Raw genomic sequence first — 17,744 nt, 5'->3', positions numbered from 1 at the left:
TCCCTGGTATTTTGTTTTCATACACTAGAGGGCGCTGTGAGCCACTGGATTCAGGAGCAGCGCTGATTCTCACAGCTCTCGCCAGGTGCAGTGGCGCGTGCCTGTAGTCCAAGCTACTGGGAGGCTGAGGCTGGTGGATCTCTTGAGCTCAGGGGTTCTGTACTGCAGTGGACTATGTCGATTGGGTGTCCGCGCTAAGTTCGGTATCGATATGGTGTTCCTGGGGGAGCCCGGGACCACCAGGTCGCCTAAGGAGGGGTGAACCGGCCCAGGTCGGAGACGAAGCAGGTCAAAATCCCCGTGGCGATCAGTAGTGGGATCGTGCCTGTGAATAGACACTGCAGTGCTGCCTGAGCGATACAGTGAGACCCATTCTTTTGTCTGAACAGTTATTCTGTGAAATCTAATAAATAACAGCAACAACAAATTAACATAAAATAAAGCCCTTAATGGCCAAATAAAACTGTCCAATCCAGTCTTCATTTATTATAATAAAGTACATTTTTTCTATATGGCTTCCCTGTTAGATACATTTACACCAATGCCTTATATTTTTTAATGTATCACAAATGTAGTTTAGATGTCCGTATTTTACAAATAGCCTATTAAAGATATTTAATGATCAAACTGCTGAAAATCTATATATAAAGCAAACAATTGATTTGTTAAACTAAGATCACTTTATTTAATTTTTAAAGTTACCAATTAGAATAGATTAAGATAAATATGCTAGTGGATAAAAAAAAAAAAACTCAGGCTAGGGCCTACATGTGGTTAGATAGCTATAATTTAAATGTATTGTGCAAAAATAATTTAGCAATTAAAAAATGCATAAATAAGACAATGTACTACTTACCTTTAACAATATAGCTACCAAAGAGATTGTAAAATGCTTTAGTTCATCGGATCCTGCCTAATCATTCCCTGGTATTTTGTTTTCATACACTAGAGGGCGCTGTGAGCCACTGGATTCAGTAGCAGCGCTGATTCTCACAGCTCTCGCCGGGTGCAGTGGCGCGCGCCTGTAGTCCAAGCTACTGGGAGGCTGAGGCTGGTGGATTGCTTGAGCTCAGGGGTTCTGGACTGCAGTGGACTATGTCGATCGGGTGTCCGTGCTAAGTTCGGTATCGATATGGTGCTTCTGGGGGAGCCCGGGACCACCAGGTCGCCTAAGGAGGGGTGAACCGGCCCAGGTCGGAGACGAAGCAGGTCAAAGTCCCCGTGTCGATCAGTAGTGGGATCGCGCCGGTGAATAGACTCTGCAGTGCAGCCTGAGCGATACAGTGAGACCCATTCTTTTGTGTGAACAGTTATTCTGTGAAATCTAATAAATAACAGCAACAACAAATGAACATAAAATAAAGCCCTTAATGGCCAAATAAAACTGTCCAATCCAGTCTTCATTTATTATAATAAAGTACATTTTTTCTATATGGCTTCCCTGTTAGATACATTTACACCAATGCCTTATATTTTTTAATGTATCACAAATGTAGTTTAGATGTCCGTATTTTACAAATAGCCTATTAAAGATATTTAATGATCAAACTGCTGAAAATCTATATATAAAGCAAACGATTGATTTGTTAAACTAAGATCACTTTATTTAATTTTTAAAGTTACCAATTAGAATAGATTAAGATAAATATGCTAGTGGATAATAATAAAAAAAAAAAACTCAGGCTAGGGCCTACATGTGGTTAGATAGCTATAATCTAAATGTATTGTGCAAAAATAATTTAGCAATTAAAAAATGCATAAATAAGACAATGTACTACTTACCTTTAACAATATAGCTACCAAAGAGATTGTAAAATGCTTTAGTTCATCGGATCCTGCCTAATCATTCCCTGGTATTTTGTTTTCATACACTAGAGGGCGCTGTGAGCCACTGGATTCAGTAGCAGCGCTGATTCTCACAGCTCTCGCCGGGTGCAGTGGCGCGCGCCTGTAGTCCAAGCTACTGGGAGGTTGAGGGTGGTGGATTGCTTGAGCTCAGGGGTTCTGGACTGCAGTGGACTATGTCGATCGGGTGTCCGTGCTAAGTTCGGTATCGATATGGTGCTTCTGGGGGAGCCCGGGACCACCAGGTCGCCTAAGGAGGGGTGAACCGGCACAGGTCGGAGACGAAGCAGGTCAAAGTCCCCGTGTCGATCAGTAGTGGGATCGCGCCTGTGAATAGACTCTGCAGTGCAGCCTGAGCGATACAGCGAGACTCGGTCTTTTGTGTGAACAGTTATTCTGTGGAATCTAATAAACAGCAGCAACAACAAATGAACACAAAATAAAGCCACTAATGGCCAAATAAAACTTTCCAATCCAGTCTTCATTTATCATAATAAAGTAAATTTTTTCTATATGGCTTCCCTGTTAGATACATTTACACCAATGCCTTATATTTTTGTAATGTCTCACAAATGTAATTTAGTTGTCCGTATTTTAAAAATAGCCTATAATACATATTTAATGATCAAATAGCTGAAAATCTATAGATAAAGCAAATGATTGATTTGTTAAGCTAAGATCACTTCTTTTTATTTTTAAAGTTACCAATTAGAATAGATTAAGAGAAATAGGCTAGTTGCTAAAAAAAAATACAAAAAAATAAAAACTCAGGCTAGGGCCTATATGTGGTTACACAGCTCAAGCCGATCTCACGACCAATCGTACGAATTCGAGGAATGATTAAAAAGTGGGTAATTCGTAAGAATTCTTACGACCTCACTCGTACGAATTAGTACGATTTTGCTAAATCGTACATATTTTACGAATTGGCCAATTCGTATAAATTCGTACGAATGACCTGACCCTTACCCCGCCCCTAAACCTAACCATCACGTGGGTTTAGACAAATCGTACGAATTCGTATGAGTGAGGTTGTACGAATTAGTACGAATTAGCCACTTTTTAATCATTCGTCGAATTCATACGAATTGGTCGTGAGATAGCGTAGGACAGCTATAATTTAAATGCGTTGTGCAAAAATAATTTAGCAATTAAAAAATGCATAAATAAGACAATGTACTACTTACCTTTAACAATATAGCTACCAAAGAGATTGTAAAATGCTTTAGTTCATCGGATCCTGCCTAATCATTCCCTGGTATTTTGTTTTCATACACTAGAGGGCGCTGTGAGCCACTGGATTCAGTAGCAGCGCTGATTCTCACAGCTCTCGCCGGGTGCAGTGGCGCGCGCCTGTAGTCCAAGCTACTGGGAGGCTGAGGCTGGTGGATTGCTTGAGCTCAGGGGTTCTGGACTGCAGTGGACTATGTCGATCGGGTGTCCGTGCTAAGTTCGGTATCGATATGGTGCTTCTGGGGGAGCCCGGGACCACCAGGTCGCCTAAGGAGGGGTGAACCGGCCCAGGTCGGAGACGAAGCAGGTCAAAGTCCCCGTGTCGATCAGTAGTGGGATCGCGCCTGTGAATAGACTCTGCAGTGCAGCCTGAGCGATACAGTGAGACCCATTCTTTTGTGTGAACAGTTATTCTGTGAAATCTAATAAATAACAGCAACAACAAATGAACATGAAATAAAGCCCTTAATGGCCAAATAAAACTGTCCAATCCAGTCTTCATTTATTATAATAAAGTACATTTTTTCTATATGGCTTCCCTGTTAGATACATTTACACCAATGCCTTATATTTTTTAATGTATCACAAATGTAGTTTAGATGTCCGTATTTTACAAATAGCCTATTAAAGATATTTAATGATCAAACTGCTGAAAATCTATATATAAAGCAAACGATTGATTTGTTAAACTAAGATCACTTTATTTAATTTTTAAAGTTACCAATTAGAATAGATTAAGATAAATATGCTAGTGGATAAAAAAAAAAAAAAAACTCAGGCTAGGGCCTACATGTGGTTAGATAGCTATAATCTAAATGTATTGTGCAAAAATAATTTAGCAATTAAAAAATGCATAAATAAGACAATGTACTACTTACCTTTAACAATATAGCTACCAAAGAGATTGTAAAATGCTTTAGTTCATCGGATCCTGCCTAATCATTCCCTGGTATTTTGTTTTCATACACTAGAGGGCGCTGTGAGCCACTGGATTCAGTAGCAGCACTGATTCTCACAGCTCTCGCCGGGTGCAGTGGCGCGCGCCTGTAGTCCAAGCTACTGGGAGGCTGAGGCTGGTGGATTGCTTGAGCTCAGGGGTTCTGGACTGCAGTGGACTATGTCGATCGGGTGTCCGTGCTAAGTTCGGTATCGATATGGTGCTTCTGGGGGAGCCCGGGACCACCAGGTCGCCTAAGGAGGGGTGAACCGGCCCAGGTCGGAGACGAAGCAGGTCAAAGTCCCCGTGTCGATCAGTAGTGGGATCGCGCCTGTGAATAGACTCTGCAGTGCAGCCTGAGCGATACAGCGAGACTCGGTCTTTTGTGTGAACAGTTATTCCGTGGAATCTAATAAACAGCAGCAACAACAAATGAACACAAAATAAAGCCACTAATGGCCAAATAAAACTTTCCAATCCAGTCTTCATTTATCATAATAAAGTAATTTTTTTCTATATGGCTTCCCTGTTAGATACATTTACACCAATGCCTTATATTTTTGTAATGTCTCACAAATGTAATTTAGTTGTCCGTATTTTAAAAATAGCCTATAATACATATTTAATGATCAAACAGCTGAAAATCTATAGATAAAGCAAATGATTGATTTGTTAAGGTAAGATCACTTCATTTTATTTTTAAAGTTACCAATTAGAATAGATTAAGAGAAATAGGCTAGTTGCTAAAAAAAAAATACAAAAAAATAAAACTCAGGCTAGGGCCTATATGTGGTTAGACAGCTCAAGCCGATCTCACGACCAATCGTACGAATTCGAGGAATGATTAAAAAGTGGGTAATTCGTAAGAATTCTTACGACCTCACTCGTACGAATTAGTACGATTTTGCTAAATCGTACATATTTTACGAATTGGCCAATTCGTATGAATTCGTACGAATGACCTGACCCTTACCCCGCCCCTAAACCTAACCATCACGTGGGTTTAGACAAATCGTACGAATTCGTATGAGTGAGGTTGTACGAATTAGTACGAATTAGCCACTTTTTAATCATTCGTCGAATTCGTACGAATTGGCCGTGAGATAGCGTAGGACAGCTATAATTTAAATACGTTGTGCAAAAATAATTTAGCAATTAAAAAATGCATAAATAAGACAATGTACTACTTATCTTTAACAATATAGCTACCAAAGAGATTGTAAAATGCTTTAGTTCATCGGATCCTGCCTAATCATTCCCTGGTATTTTGTTTTCATACACTAGAGGGCGCTGTGAGCCACTGGATTCAGGAGCAGCGCTGATTCTCACAGCTCTCGCCAGGTGCAGTGGCGCGTGCCTGTAGTCCAAGCTACTGGGAGGCTGAGGCTGGTGGATCTCTTGAGCTCAGGGGTTCTGTACTGCAGTGGACTATGTCGATTGGGTGTCCGCGCTAAGTTCGGTATCGATATGGTGTTCCTGGGGGAGCCCGGGACCACCAGGTCGCCTAAGGAGGGGTGAACCGGCCCAGGTCGGAGACGAAGCAGGTCAAAATCCCCGTGGCGATCAGTAGTGGGATCGTGCCTGTGAATAGACACTGCAGTGCTGCCTGAGCGATACAGTGAGACCCATTCTTTTGTCTGAACAGTTATTCTGTGAAATCTAATAAATAACAGCAACAACAAATTAACATAAAATAAAGCCCTTAATGGCCAAATAAAACTGTCCAATCCAGTCTTCATTTATTATAATAAAGTACATTTTTTCTATATGGCTTCCCTGTTAGATACATTTACACCAATGCCTTATATTTTTTAATGTATCACAAATGTAGTTTAGATGTCCGTATTTTACAAATAGCCTATTAAAGATATTTAATGATCAAACTGCTGAAAATCTATATATAAAGCAAACGATTGATTTGTTAAACTAAGATCACTTTATTTAATTTTTAAAGTTACCAATTAGAATAGATTAAGATAAATATGCTAGTGGATAAAAAAAAAAACTCAGGCTAGGGCCTACATGTGGTTAGATAGCTATAATTTAAATGTATTGTGCAAAAATAATTTAGCAATTAAAAAATGCATAAATAAGACAATGTACTACTTACCTTTAACAATATAGCTACCAAAGAGATTGTAAAATGCTTTAGTTCATCGGATCCTGCCTAATCATTCCCTGGTATTTTGTTTTCATACACTAGAGGGCGCTGTGAGCCACTGGATTCAGTAGCAGCGCTGATTCTCACAGCTCTCGCCGGGTGCAGTGGCGCGCGCCTGTAGTCCAAGCTACTGGGAGGCTGAGGCTGGTGGATTGCTTGAGCTCAGGGGTTCTGGACTGCAGTGGACTATGTCGATCGGGTGTCCGTGCTAAGTTCGGTATCGATATGGTGCTTCTGGGGGAGCCCGGGACCACCAGGTCGCCTAAGGAGGGGTGAACCGGCCCAGGTCGGAGACGAAGCAGGTCAAAGTCCCCGTGTCGATCAGTAGTGGGATCGCGCCTGTGAATAGACTCTGCAGTGCAGCCTGAGCGATACAGTGAGACCCATTCTTTTGTGTGAACAGTTATTCTGTGAAATCTAATAAATAACAGCAACAACAAATGAACATGAAATAAAGCCCTTAATGGCCAAATAAAACTGTCCAATCCAGTCTTCATTTATTATAATAAAGTACATTTTTTCTATATGGCTTCCCTGTTAGATACATTTACACCAATGCCTTATATTTTTTAATGTATCACAAATGTAGTTTAGATGTCCGTATTTTACAAATAGCCTATTAAAGATATTTAATGATCAAACTGCTGAAAATCTATATATAAAGCAAACGATTGATTTGTTAAACTAAGATCACTTTATTTAATTTTTAAAGTTACCAATTAGAATAGATTAAGATAAATATGCTAGTGGATAAAAAAAAAAAAAAAACTCAGGCTAGGGCCTACATGTGGTTAGATAGCTATAATCTAAATGTATTGTGCAAAAATAATTTAGCAATTAAAAATGCATAAATAAGACAATGTACTACTTACCTTTAACAATATAGCTACCAAAGAGATTGTAAAATGCTTTAGTTCATCGGATCCTGCCTAATCATTCCCTGGTATTTTGTTTTCATACACTAGAGGGCGCTGTGAGCCACTGGATTCAGTAGCAGCGCTGATTCTCACAGCTCTCGCCGGGTGCAGTGGCGCGCGCCTGTAGTCCAAGCTACTGGGAGGTTGAGGCTGGTGGATTGCTTGAGCTCAGGGGTTCTGGACTGCAGTGGACTATGTCGATCGGGTGTCCGTGCTAAGTTCGGTATCGATATGGTGCTTCTGGGGGAGCCCGGGACCACCAGGTCGCCTAAGGAGGGGTGAACCGGCCCAGGTCGGAGACGAAGCAGGTCAAAGTCCCCGTGTCGATCAGTAGTGGGATCGCGCCTGTGAATAGACTCTGCAGTGCAGCCTGAGCGATACAGCGAGACTCGGTCTTTTGTGTGAACAGTTATTCCGTGGAATCTAATAAACAGCAGCAACAACAAATGAACACAAAATAAAGCCACTAATGGCCAAATAAAACTTTCCAATCCAGTCTTCATTTATCATAATAAAGTAAATTTTTTCTATATGGCTTCCCTGTTAGATACATTTACACCAATGCCTTATATTTTTGTAATGTCTCACAAATGTAATTTAGTTGTCCGTAATTTTAAAAATAGCCTATAATACATATTTAATGATCAAACAGCTGAAAATCTATAGATAAAGCAAATGATTGATTTGTTAAGGTAAGATCACTTCATTTTATTTTTAAAGTTACCAATTAGAATAGATTAAGAGAAATAGGCTAGTTGCTAAAAAAAAATACAAAAAAATAAAACTCAGGCTAGGGCCTATATGTGGTTAGACAGCTCAAGCCGATCTCACGACCAATCGTACGAATTCGAGGAATGATTAAAAAGTGGGTAATTCGTAAGAATTCTTACGACCTCACTCGTACGAATTAGTACGATTTTGCTAAATCGTACATATTTTACGAATTGGCCAATTCGTATGAATTCGTACGAATGACCTGACCCTTACCCCGCCCCTAAACCTAACCATCACGTGGGTTTAGACAAATCGTACGAATTCGTATGAGTGAGGTTGTACGAATTAGTACGAATTAGCCACTTTTTAATCATTCGTCGAATTCGTACGAATTGGCCGTGAGATAGCGTAGGACAGCTATAATTTAAATACGTTGTGCAAAAATAATTTAGCAATTAAAAAATGCATAAATAAGACAATGTACTACTTATCTTTAACAATATAGCTACCAAAGAGATTGTAAAATGCTTTAGTTCATCGGATCCTGCCTAATCATTCCCTGGTATTTTGTTTTCATACACTAGAGGGCGCTGTGAGCCACTGGATTCAGGAGCAGCGCTGATTCTCACAGCTCTCGCCAGGTGCAGTGGCGCGTGCCTGTAGTCCAAGCTACTGGGAGGCTGAGGCTGGTGGATCTCTTGAGCTCAGGGGTTCTGTACTGCAGTGGACTATGTCGATTGGGTGTCCGCGCTAAGTTCGGTATCGATATGGTGTTCCTGGGGGAGCCCGGGACCACCAGGTCGCCTAAGGAGGGGTGAACCGGCCCAGGTCGGAGACGAAGCAGGTCAAAATCCCCGTGGCGATCAGTAGTGGGATCGTGCCTGTGAATAGACACTGCAGTGCTGCCTGAGCGATACAGTGAGACCCATTCTTTTGTCTGAACAGTTATTCTGTGAAATCTAATAAATAACAGCAACAACAAATTAACATAAAATAAAGCCCTTAATGGCCAAATAAAACTGTCCAATCCAGTCTTCATTTATTATAATAAAGTACATTTTTTCTATATGGCTTCCCTGTTAGATACATTTACACCAATGCCTTATATTTTTTAATGTATCACAAATGTAGTTTAGATGTCCGTATTTTACAAATAGCCTATTAAAGATATTTAATGATCAAACTGCTGAAAATCTATATATAAAGCAAACGATTGATTTGTTAAACTAAGATCACTTTATTTAATTTTTAAAGTTACCAATTAGAATAGATTAAGATAAATATGCTAGTGGATAAAAAAAAAAAAACTCAGGCTAGGGCCTACATGTGGTTAGATAGCTATAATTTAAATGTATTGTGCAAAAATAATTTAGCAATTAAAAAATGCATAAATAAGACAATGTACTACTTACCTTTAAGAATATAGCTACCAAAGAGATTGTAAAATGCTTTAGTTCATCGGATCCTGCCTAATCATTCCCTGGTATTTTGTTTTCATACACTAGAGGGCGCTGTGAGCCACTGGATTCAGTAGCAGCGCTGATTCTCACAGCTCTCGCCGGGTGCAGTGGCGCGCGCCTGTAGTCCAAGCTACTGGGAGGTTGAGGCTGGTGGATTGCTTGAGCTCAGGGGTTCTGGACTGCAGTGGACTATGTCGATCGGGTGTCCGTGCTAAGTTCGGTATCGATATGGTGCTTCTGGGGGAGCCCGGGACCACCAGGTCGCCTAAGGAGGGGTGAACCGGCCCAGGTCGGAGACGAAGCAGGTCAAAGTCCCCGTGTCGATCAGTAGTGGGATCGCGCCTGTGAATAGACTCTGCAGTGCAGCCTGAGCGATACAGCGAGACTCGGTCTTTTGTGTGAACAGTTATTCTGTGGAATCTAATAAACAGCAGCAACAACAAATGAACACAAAATAAAGCCACTAATGGCCAAATAAAACTTTCCAATCCAGTCTTCATTTATCATAATAAAGTAAATTTTTTCTATATGGCTTCCCTGTTAGATACATTTACACCAATGCCTTATATTTTTGTAATGTCTCACAAATGTAATTTAGTTGTCCGTATTTTAAAAATAGCCTATAATACATATTTAATGATCAAATAGCTGAAAATCTATAGATAAAGCAAATGATTGATTTGTTAAGCTAAGATCACTTCTTTTTATTTTTAAAGTTACCAATTAGAATAGATTAAGAGAAATAGGCTAGTTGCTAAAAAAAAATACAAAAAAATAAAAACTCAGGCTAGGGCCTATATGTGGTTACACAGCTCAAGCCGATCTCACGACCAATCGTACGAATTCGAGGAAAGATTGAAAAGTGGGTAATTCGTAAGAATTCTTACGACCTCACTCGTACGAATTAGTATGATTTTGCTAAATCGTACATATTTTACGAATTGGCCAATTCGTATAAATTCGTACGAATGACCTGACCCTTACCCCGCCCCTAAACCTAACCATCACGTGGGTTTAGACAAATCGTACGAATTCGTATGAGTGAGGTTGTACGAATTAGTACGAATTAGCCACTTTTTAATTATTCGTCGAATTCGTACGAAATTGGTCGTGAGATAGCGTAGGACAGCTATAATTTAAATGCGTTGTGCAAAAATAATTTAGCAATTAAAAAATGCATAAATAAGACAATGTACTACTTACCTTTAACAATATAGCTACCAAAGAGATTGTAAAATGCTTTAGTTCATCGGATCCTGCCTAATCATTCCCTGGTATTTTGTTTTCATACACTAGAGGGCGCTGTGAGCCACTGGATTCAGTAGCAGCACTGATTCTCACAGCTCTCGCCGGGTGCAGTGGCGCGCGCCTGTAGTCCAAGCTACTGGGAGGCTGAGGCTGGTGGATTGCTTGAGCTCAGGGGTTCTGGACTGCAGTGGACTATGTCGATCGGGTGTCCGTGCTAAGTTCGGTATCGATATGGTGCTTCTGGGGGAGCCCGGGACCACCAGGTCGCCTAAGGAGGGGTGAACCGGCCCAGGTCGGAGACGAAGCAGGTCAAAGTCCCCGTGTCGATCAGTAGTGGGATCGCGCCTGTGAATAGACTCTGCAGTGCAGCCTGAGCGATACAGCGAGACTCGGTCTTTTGTGTGAACAGTTATTCCGTGGAATCTAATAAACAGCAGCAACAACAAATGAACACAAAATAAAGCCACTAATGGCCAAATAAAACTTTCCAATCCAGTCTTCATTTATCATAATAAAGTAATTTTTTTCTATATGGCTTCCCTGTTAGATACATTTACACCAATGCCTTATATTTTTGTAATGTCTCACAAATGTAATTTAGTTGTCCGTATTTTAAAAATAGCCTATAATACATATTTAATGATCAAACAGCTGAAAATCTATAGATAAAGCAAATGATTGATTTGTTAAGGTAAGATCACTTCATTTTATTTTTAAAGTTACCAATTAGAATAGATTAAGAGAAATAGGCTAGTTGCTAAAAAAAAAATACAAAAAAATAAAACTCAGGCTAGGGCCTATATGTGGTTAGACAGCTCAAGCCGATCTCACGACCAATCGTACGAATTCGAGGAATGATTAAAAAGTGGGTAATTCGTAAGAATTCTTACGACCTCACTCGTACGAATTAGTACGATTTTGCTAAATCGTACATATTTTACGAATTGGCCAATTCGTATGAATTCGTACGAATGACCTGACCCTTACCCCGCCCCTAAACCTAACCATCACGTGGGTTTAGACAAATCGTACGAATTCGTATGAGTGAGGTTGTACGAATTAGTACGAATTAGCCACTTTTTAATCATTCGTCGAATTCGTACGAATTGGCCGTGAGATAGCGTAGGACAGCTATAATTTAAATACGTTGTGCAAAAATAATTTAGCAATTAAAAAATGCATAAATAAGACAATGTACTACTTATCTTTAACAATATAGCTACCAAAGAGATTGTAAAATGCTTTAGTTCATCGGATCCTGCCTAATCATTCCCTGGTATTTTGTTTTCATACACTAGAGGGCGCTGTGAGCCACTGGATTCAGGAGCAGCGCTGATTCTCACAGCTCTCGCCAGGTGCAGTGGCGCGTGCCTGTAGTCCAAGCTACTGGGAGGCTGAGGCTGGTGGATCTCTTGAGCTCAGGGGTTCTGTACTGCAGTGGACTATGTCGATTGGGTGTCCGCGCTAAGTTCGGTATCGATATGGTGTTCCTGGGGGAGCCCGGGACCACCAGGTCGCCTAAGGAGGGGTGAACCGGCCCAGGTCGGAGACGAAGCAGGTCAAAATCCCCGTGGCGATCAGTAGTGGGATCGTGCCTGTGAATAGACACTGCAGTGCTGCCTGAGCGATACAGTGAGACCCATTCTTTTGTCTGAACAGTTATTCTGTGAAATCTAATAAATAACAGCAACAACAAATTAACATAAAATAAAGCCCTTAATGGCCAAATAAAACTGTCCAATCCAGTCTTCATTTATTATAATAAAGTACATTTTTTCTATATGGCTTCCCTGTTAGATACATTTACACCAATGCCTTATATTTTTTAATGTATCACAAATGTAGTTTAGATGTCCGTATTTTACAAATAGCCTATTAAAGATATTTAATGATCAAACTGCTGAAAATCTATATATAAAGCAAACGATTGATTTGTTAAACTAAGATCACTTTATTTAATTTTTAAAGTTACCAATTAGAATAGATTAAGATAAATATGCTAGTGGATAAAAAAAAAAACTCAGGCTAGGGCCTACATGTGGTTAGATAGCTATAATTTAAATGTATTGTGCAAAAATAATTTAGCAATTAAAAAATGCATAAATAAGACAATGTACTACTTACCTTTAACAATATAGCTACCAAAGAGATTGTAAAATGCTTTAGTTCATCGGATCCTGCCTAATCATTCCCTGGTATTTTGTTTTCATACACTAGAGGGCGCTGTGAGCCACTGGATTCAGTAGCAGCGCTGATTCTCACAGCTCTCGCCGGGTGCAGTGGCGCGCGCCTGTAGTCCAAGCTACTGGGAGGCTGAGGCTGGTGGATTGCTTGAGCTCAGGGGTTCTGGACTGCAGTGGACTATGTCGATCGGGTGTCCGTGCTAAGTTCGGTATCGATATGGTGCTTCTGGGGGAGCCCGGGACCACCAGGTCGCCTAAGGAGGGGTGAACCGGCCCAGGTCGGAGACGAAGCAGGTCAAAGTCCCCGTGTCGATCAGTAGTGGGATCGCGCCTGTGAATAGACTCTGCAGTGCAGCCTGAGCGATACAGTGAGACCCATTCTTTTGTGTGAACAGTTATTCTGTGAAATCTAATAAATAACAGCAACAACAAATGAACATGAAATAAAGCCCTTAATGGCCAAATAAAACTGTCCAATCCAGTCTTCATTTATTATAATAAAGTACATTTTTTCTATATGGCTTCCCTGTTAGATACATTTACACCAATGCCTTATATTTTTTAATGTATCACAAATGTAGTTTAGATGTCCGTATTTTACAAATAGCCTATTAAAGATATTTAATGATCAAACTGCTGAAAATCTATATATAAAGCAAACGATTGATTTGTTAAACTAAGATCACTTTATTTAATTTTTAAAGTTACCAATTAGAATAGATTAAGATAAATATGCTAGTGGATAAAAAAAAAAAAAAAACTCAGGCTAGGGCCTACATGTGGTTAGATAGCTATAATCTAAATGTATTGTGCAAAAATAATTTAGCAATTAAAAATGCATAAATAAGACAATGTACTACTTACCTTTAACAATATAGCTACCAAAGAGATTGTAAAATGCTTTAGTTCATCGGATCCTGCCTAATCATTCCCTGGTATTTTGTTTTCATACACTAGAGGGCGCTGTGAGCCACTGGATTCAGTAGCAGCGCTGATTCTCACAGCTCTCGCCGGGTGCAGTGGCGCGCGCCTGTAGTCCAAGCTACTGGGAGGTTGAGGCTGGTGGATTGCTTGAGCTCAGGGGTTCTGGACTGCAGTGGACTATGTCGATCGGGTGTCCGTGCTAAGTTCGGTATCGATATGGTGCTTCTGGGGGAGCCCGGGACCACCAGGTCGCCTAAGGAGGGGTGAACCGGCCCAGGTCGGAGACGAAGCAGGTCAAAGTCCCCGTGTCGATCAGTAGTGGGATCGCGCCTGTGAATAGACTCTGCAGTGCAGCCTGAGCGATACAGCGAGACTCGGTCTTTTGTGTGAACAGTTATTCCGTGGAATCTAATAAACAGCAGCAACAACAAATGAACACAAAATAAAGCCACTAATGGCCAAATAAAACTTTCCAATCCAGTCTTCATTTATCATAATAAAGTAAATTTTTTCTATATGGCTTCCCTGTTAGATACATTTACACCAATGCCTTATATTTTTGTAATGTCTCACAAATGTAATTTAGTTGTCCGTAATTTTAAAAATAGCCTATAATACATATTTAATGATCAAACAGCTGAAAATCTATAGATAAAGCAAATGATTGATTTGTTAAGGTAAGATCACTTCATTTTATTTTTAAAGTTACCAATTAGAATAGATTAAGAGAAATAGGCTAGTTGCTAAAAAAAAATACAAAAAAATAAAACTCAGGCTAGGGCCTATATGTGGTTAGACAGCTCAAGCCGATCTCACGACCAATCGTACGAATTCGAGGAATGATTAAAAAGTGGGTAATTCGTAAGAATTCTTACGACCTCACTCGTACGAATTAGTACGATTTTGCTAAATCGTACATATTTTACGAATTGGCCAATTCGTATGAATTCGTACGAATGACCTGACCCTTACCCCGCCCCTAAACCTAACCATCACGTGGGTTTAGACAAATCGTACGAATTCGTATGAGTGAGGTTGTACGAATTAGTACGAATTAGCCACTTTTTAATCATTCGTCGAATTCGTACGAATTGGCCGTGAGATAGCGTAGGACAGCTATAATTTAAATACGTTGTGCAAAAATAATTTAGCAATTAAAAAATGCATAAATAAGACAATGTACTACTTATCTTTAACAATATAGCTACCAAAGAGATTGTAAAATGCTTTAGTTCATCGGATCCTGCCTAATCATTCCCTGGTATTTTGTTTTCATACACTAGAGGGCGCTGTGAGCCACTGGATTCAGGAGCAGCGCTGATTCTCACAGCTCTCGCCAGGTGCAGTGGCGCGTGCCTGTAGTCCAAGCTACTGGGAGGCTGAGGCTGGTGGATCTCTTGAGCTCAGGGGTTCTGTACTGCAGTGGACTATGTCGATTGGGTGTCCGCGCTAAGTTCGGTATCGATATGGTGTTCCTGGGGGAGCCCGGGACCACCAGGTCGCCTAAGGAGGGGTGAACCGGCCCAGGTCGGAGACGAAGCAGGTCAAAATCCCCGTGGCGATCAGTAGTGGGATCGTGCCTGTGAATAGACACTGCAGTGCTGCCTGAGCGATACAGTGAGACCCATTCTTTTGTCTGAACAGTTATTCTGTGAAATCTAATAAATAACAGCAACAACAAATTAACATAAAATAAAGCCCTTAATGGCCAAATAAAACTGTCCAATCCAGTCTTCATTTATTATAATAAAGTACATTTTTTCTATATGGCTTCCCTGTTAGATACATTTACACCAATGCCTTATATTTTTTAATGTATCACAAATGTAGTTTAGATGTCCGTATTTTACAAATAGCCTATTAAAGATATTTAATGATCAAACTGCTGAAAATCTATATATAAAGCAAACGATTGATTTGTTAAACTAAGATCACTTTATTTAATTTTTAAAGTTACCAATTAGAATAGATTAAGATAAATATGCTAGTGGATAAAAAAAAAAAAACTCAGGCTAGGGCCTACATGTGGTTAGATAGCTATAATTTAAATGTATTGTGCAAAAATAATTTAGCAATTAAAAAATGCATAAATAAGACAATGTACTACTTACCTTTAAGAATATAGCTACCAAAGAGATTGTAAAATGCTTTAGTTCATCGGATCCTGCCTAATCATTCCCTGGTATTTTGTTTTCATACACTAGAGGGCGCTGTGAGCCACTGGATTCAGTAGCAGCGCTGATTCTCACAGCTCTCGCCGGGTGCAGTGGCGCGCGCCTGTAGTCCAAGCTACTGGGAGGTTGAGGCTGGTGGATTGCTTGAGCTCAGGGGTTCTGGACTGCAGTGGACTATGTCGATCGGGTGTCCGTGCTAAGTTCGGTATCGATATGGTGCTTCTGGGGGAGCCCGGGACCACCAGGTCGCCTAAGGAGGGGTGAACCGGCCCAGGTCGGAGACGAAGCAGGTCAAAGTCCCCGTGTCGATCAGTAGTGGGATCGCGCCTGTGAATAGACTCTGCAGTGCAGCCTGAGCGATACAGCGAGACTCGGTCTTTTGTGTGAACAGTTATTCTGTGGAATCTAATAAACAGCAGCAACAACAAATGAACACAAAATAAAGCCACTAATGGCCAAATAAAACTTTCCAATCCAGTCTTCATTTATCATAATAAAGTAAATTTTTTCTATATGGCTTCCCTGTTAGATACATTTACACCAATGCCTTATATTTTTGTAATGTCTCACAAATGTAATTTAGTTGTCCGTATTTTAAAAATAGCCTATAATACATATTTAATGATCAAATAGCTGAAAATCTATAGATAAAGCAAATGATTGATTTGTTAAGCTAAGATCACTTCTTTTTATTTTTAAAGTTACCAATTAGAATAGATTAAGAGAAATAGGCTAGTTGCTAAAAAAAAATACAAAAAAATAAAAACTCAGGCTAGGGCCTATATGTGGTTACACAGCTCAAGCCGATCTCACGACCAATCGTACGAATTCGAGGAAAGATTGAAAAGTGGGTAATTCGTAAGAATTCTTACGACCTCACTCGTACGAATTAGTATGATTTTGCTAAATCGTACATATTTTACGAATTGGCCAATTCGTATAAATTCGTACGAATGACCTGACCCTTACCCCGCCCCTAAACCTAACCATCACGTGGGTTTAGACAAATCGTACGAATTCGTATGAGTGAGGTTGTACGAATTAGTACGAATTAGCCACTTTTTAATTATTCGTCGAATTCGTACGAAATTGGTCGTGAGATAGCGTAGGACAGCTATAATTTAAATGCGTTGTGCAAAAATAATTTAGCAATTAAAAAATGCATAAATAAGACAATGTACTACTTATCTTTAACAATATAGCTACCAAAGAGATTGTAAAATGCTTTAGTTCATCGGATCCTGCCTAATCATTCCCTGGTATTTTGTTTTCATACACTAGAGGGCGCTGTGAGCCACTGGATTCAGGAGCAGCGCTGATTCTCACAGCTCTCGCCAGGTGCAGTGGCGCGTGCCTGTAGTCCAAGCTACTGGGAGGCTGAGGCTGGTGGATCTCTTGAGCTCAGGGGTTCTGTACTGCAGTGGACTATGTCGATTGGGTGTCCGCGCTAAGTTCGGTATCGATATGGTGTTCCTGGGGGAGCCCGGGACCACCAGGTCGCCTAAGGAGGGGTGAACCGGCCCAGGTCGGAGACGAAGCAGGTCAAAATCCCCGTGGCGATCAGTAGTGGGATCGTGCCTGTGAATAGACACTGCAGTGCTGCCTGAGCGATACAGTGAGACCCATTCTTTTGTCTGAACAGTTATTCTGTGAAATCTAATAAATAACAGCAACAACAAATTAACATAAAATAAAGCCCTTAATGGCCAAATAAAACTGTCCAATCCAGTCTTCATTTATTATAATAAAGTACATTTTTTCTATATGGCTTCCCTGTTAGATACATTTACACCAATGCCTTATATTTTTTAATGTATCACAAATGTAGTTTAGATGTCCGTATTTTACAAATAGCCTATTAAAGATATTTAATGATCAAACTGCTGAAAATCTATATATAAAGCAAACGATTGATTTGTTAAACTAAGATCACTTTATTTAATTTTTA

General features: G+C 40.1%; 17 non-coding genes across 17 annotated transcripts; all 17 read left to right on the top strand.

Moving 5' to 3' along the window:
- Positions 1-80: 80 nt before the first annotated feature.
- Positions 81-379, top strand: LOC148970288 (signal recognition particle RNA). The gene has a single exon (XR_016148941.1).
- Positions 380-1,001: 622 nt separating this feature from the next.
- Positions 1,002-1,300, top strand: LOC148970287 (signal recognition particle RNA). The gene has a single exon (XR_016148829.1).
- Positions 1,301-1,927: 627 nt separating this feature from the next.
- On the top strand, positions 1,928-2,226 carry LOC148970286 (signal recognition particle RNA). The gene has a single exon (XR_016148966.1).
- A 951-nt stretch (positions 2,227-3,177) lies between these two features.
- LOC148970285 (signal recognition particle RNA) lies at positions 3,178-3,476 on the top strand. Its single transcript, XR_016148740.1, has one exon.
- A 625-nt stretch (positions 3,477-4,101) lies between these two features.
- Positions 4,102-4,400, top strand: LOC148970284 (signal recognition particle RNA). Its single transcript, XR_016149037.1, has one exon.
- A 951-nt stretch (positions 4,401-5,351) lies between these two features.
- LOC148970283 (signal recognition particle RNA) lies at positions 5,352-5,650 on the top strand. The gene has a single exon (XR_016148940.1).
- Positions 5,651-6,270: 620 nt separating this feature from the next.
- LOC148970282 (signal recognition particle RNA) lies at positions 6,271-6,569 on the top strand. Its single transcript, XR_016148739.1, has one exon.
- A 624-nt stretch (positions 6,570-7,193) lies between these two features.
- LOC148970281 (signal recognition particle RNA) lies at positions 7,194-7,492 on the top strand. The gene has a single exon (XR_016148766.1).
- Positions 7,493-8,443: 951 nt separating this feature from the next.
- On the top strand, positions 8,444-8,742 carry LOC148970280 (signal recognition particle RNA). The gene has a single exon (XR_016148939.1).
- Positions 8,743-9,364: 622 nt separating this feature from the next.
- On the top strand, positions 9,365-9,663 carry LOC148970279 (signal recognition particle RNA). Its single transcript, XR_016148765.1, has one exon.
- A 952-nt stretch (positions 9,664-10,615) lies between these two features.
- Positions 10,616-10,914, top strand: LOC148970278 (signal recognition particle RNA). Its single transcript, XR_016149036.1, has one exon.
- A 951-nt stretch (positions 10,915-11,865) lies between these two features.
- Positions 11,866-12,164, top strand: LOC148970277 (signal recognition particle RNA). Its single transcript, XR_016148938.1, has one exon.
- Positions 12,165-12,784: 620 nt separating this feature from the next.
- On the top strand, positions 12,785-13,083 carry LOC148970276 (signal recognition particle RNA). Its single transcript, XR_016148737.1, has one exon.
- Positions 13,084-13,707: 624 nt separating this feature from the next.
- Positions 13,708-14,006, top strand: LOC148970275 (signal recognition particle RNA). The gene has a single exon (XR_016148764.1).
- Positions 14,007-14,957: 951 nt separating this feature from the next.
- On the top strand, positions 14,958-15,256 carry LOC148970274 (signal recognition particle RNA). The gene has a single exon (XR_016148937.1).
- A 622-nt stretch (positions 15,257-15,878) lies between these two features.
- Positions 15,879-16,177, top strand: LOC148970273 (signal recognition particle RNA). The gene has a single exon (XR_016148763.1).
- A 952-nt stretch (positions 16,178-17,129) lies between these two features.
- LOC148970272 (signal recognition particle RNA) lies at positions 17,130-17,428 on the top strand. Its single transcript, XR_016148936.1, has one exon.
- Positions 17,429-17,744: the final 316 nt, after the last annotated feature.

The sequence above is a fragment of the Pimephales promelas genome, chromosome 21 (assembly GCF_988280905.1).
Source record: "Pimephales promelas chromosome 21, fPimPro1.hap1.1, whole genome shotgun sequence".
NCBI classification, from domain to species: domain Eukaryota; kingdom Metazoa; phylum Chordata; class Actinopteri; order Cypriniformes; family Leuciscidae; genus Pimephales; species Pimephales promelas.
This window is presented reverse-complemented; position numbering and strand designations above follow the sequence as displayed.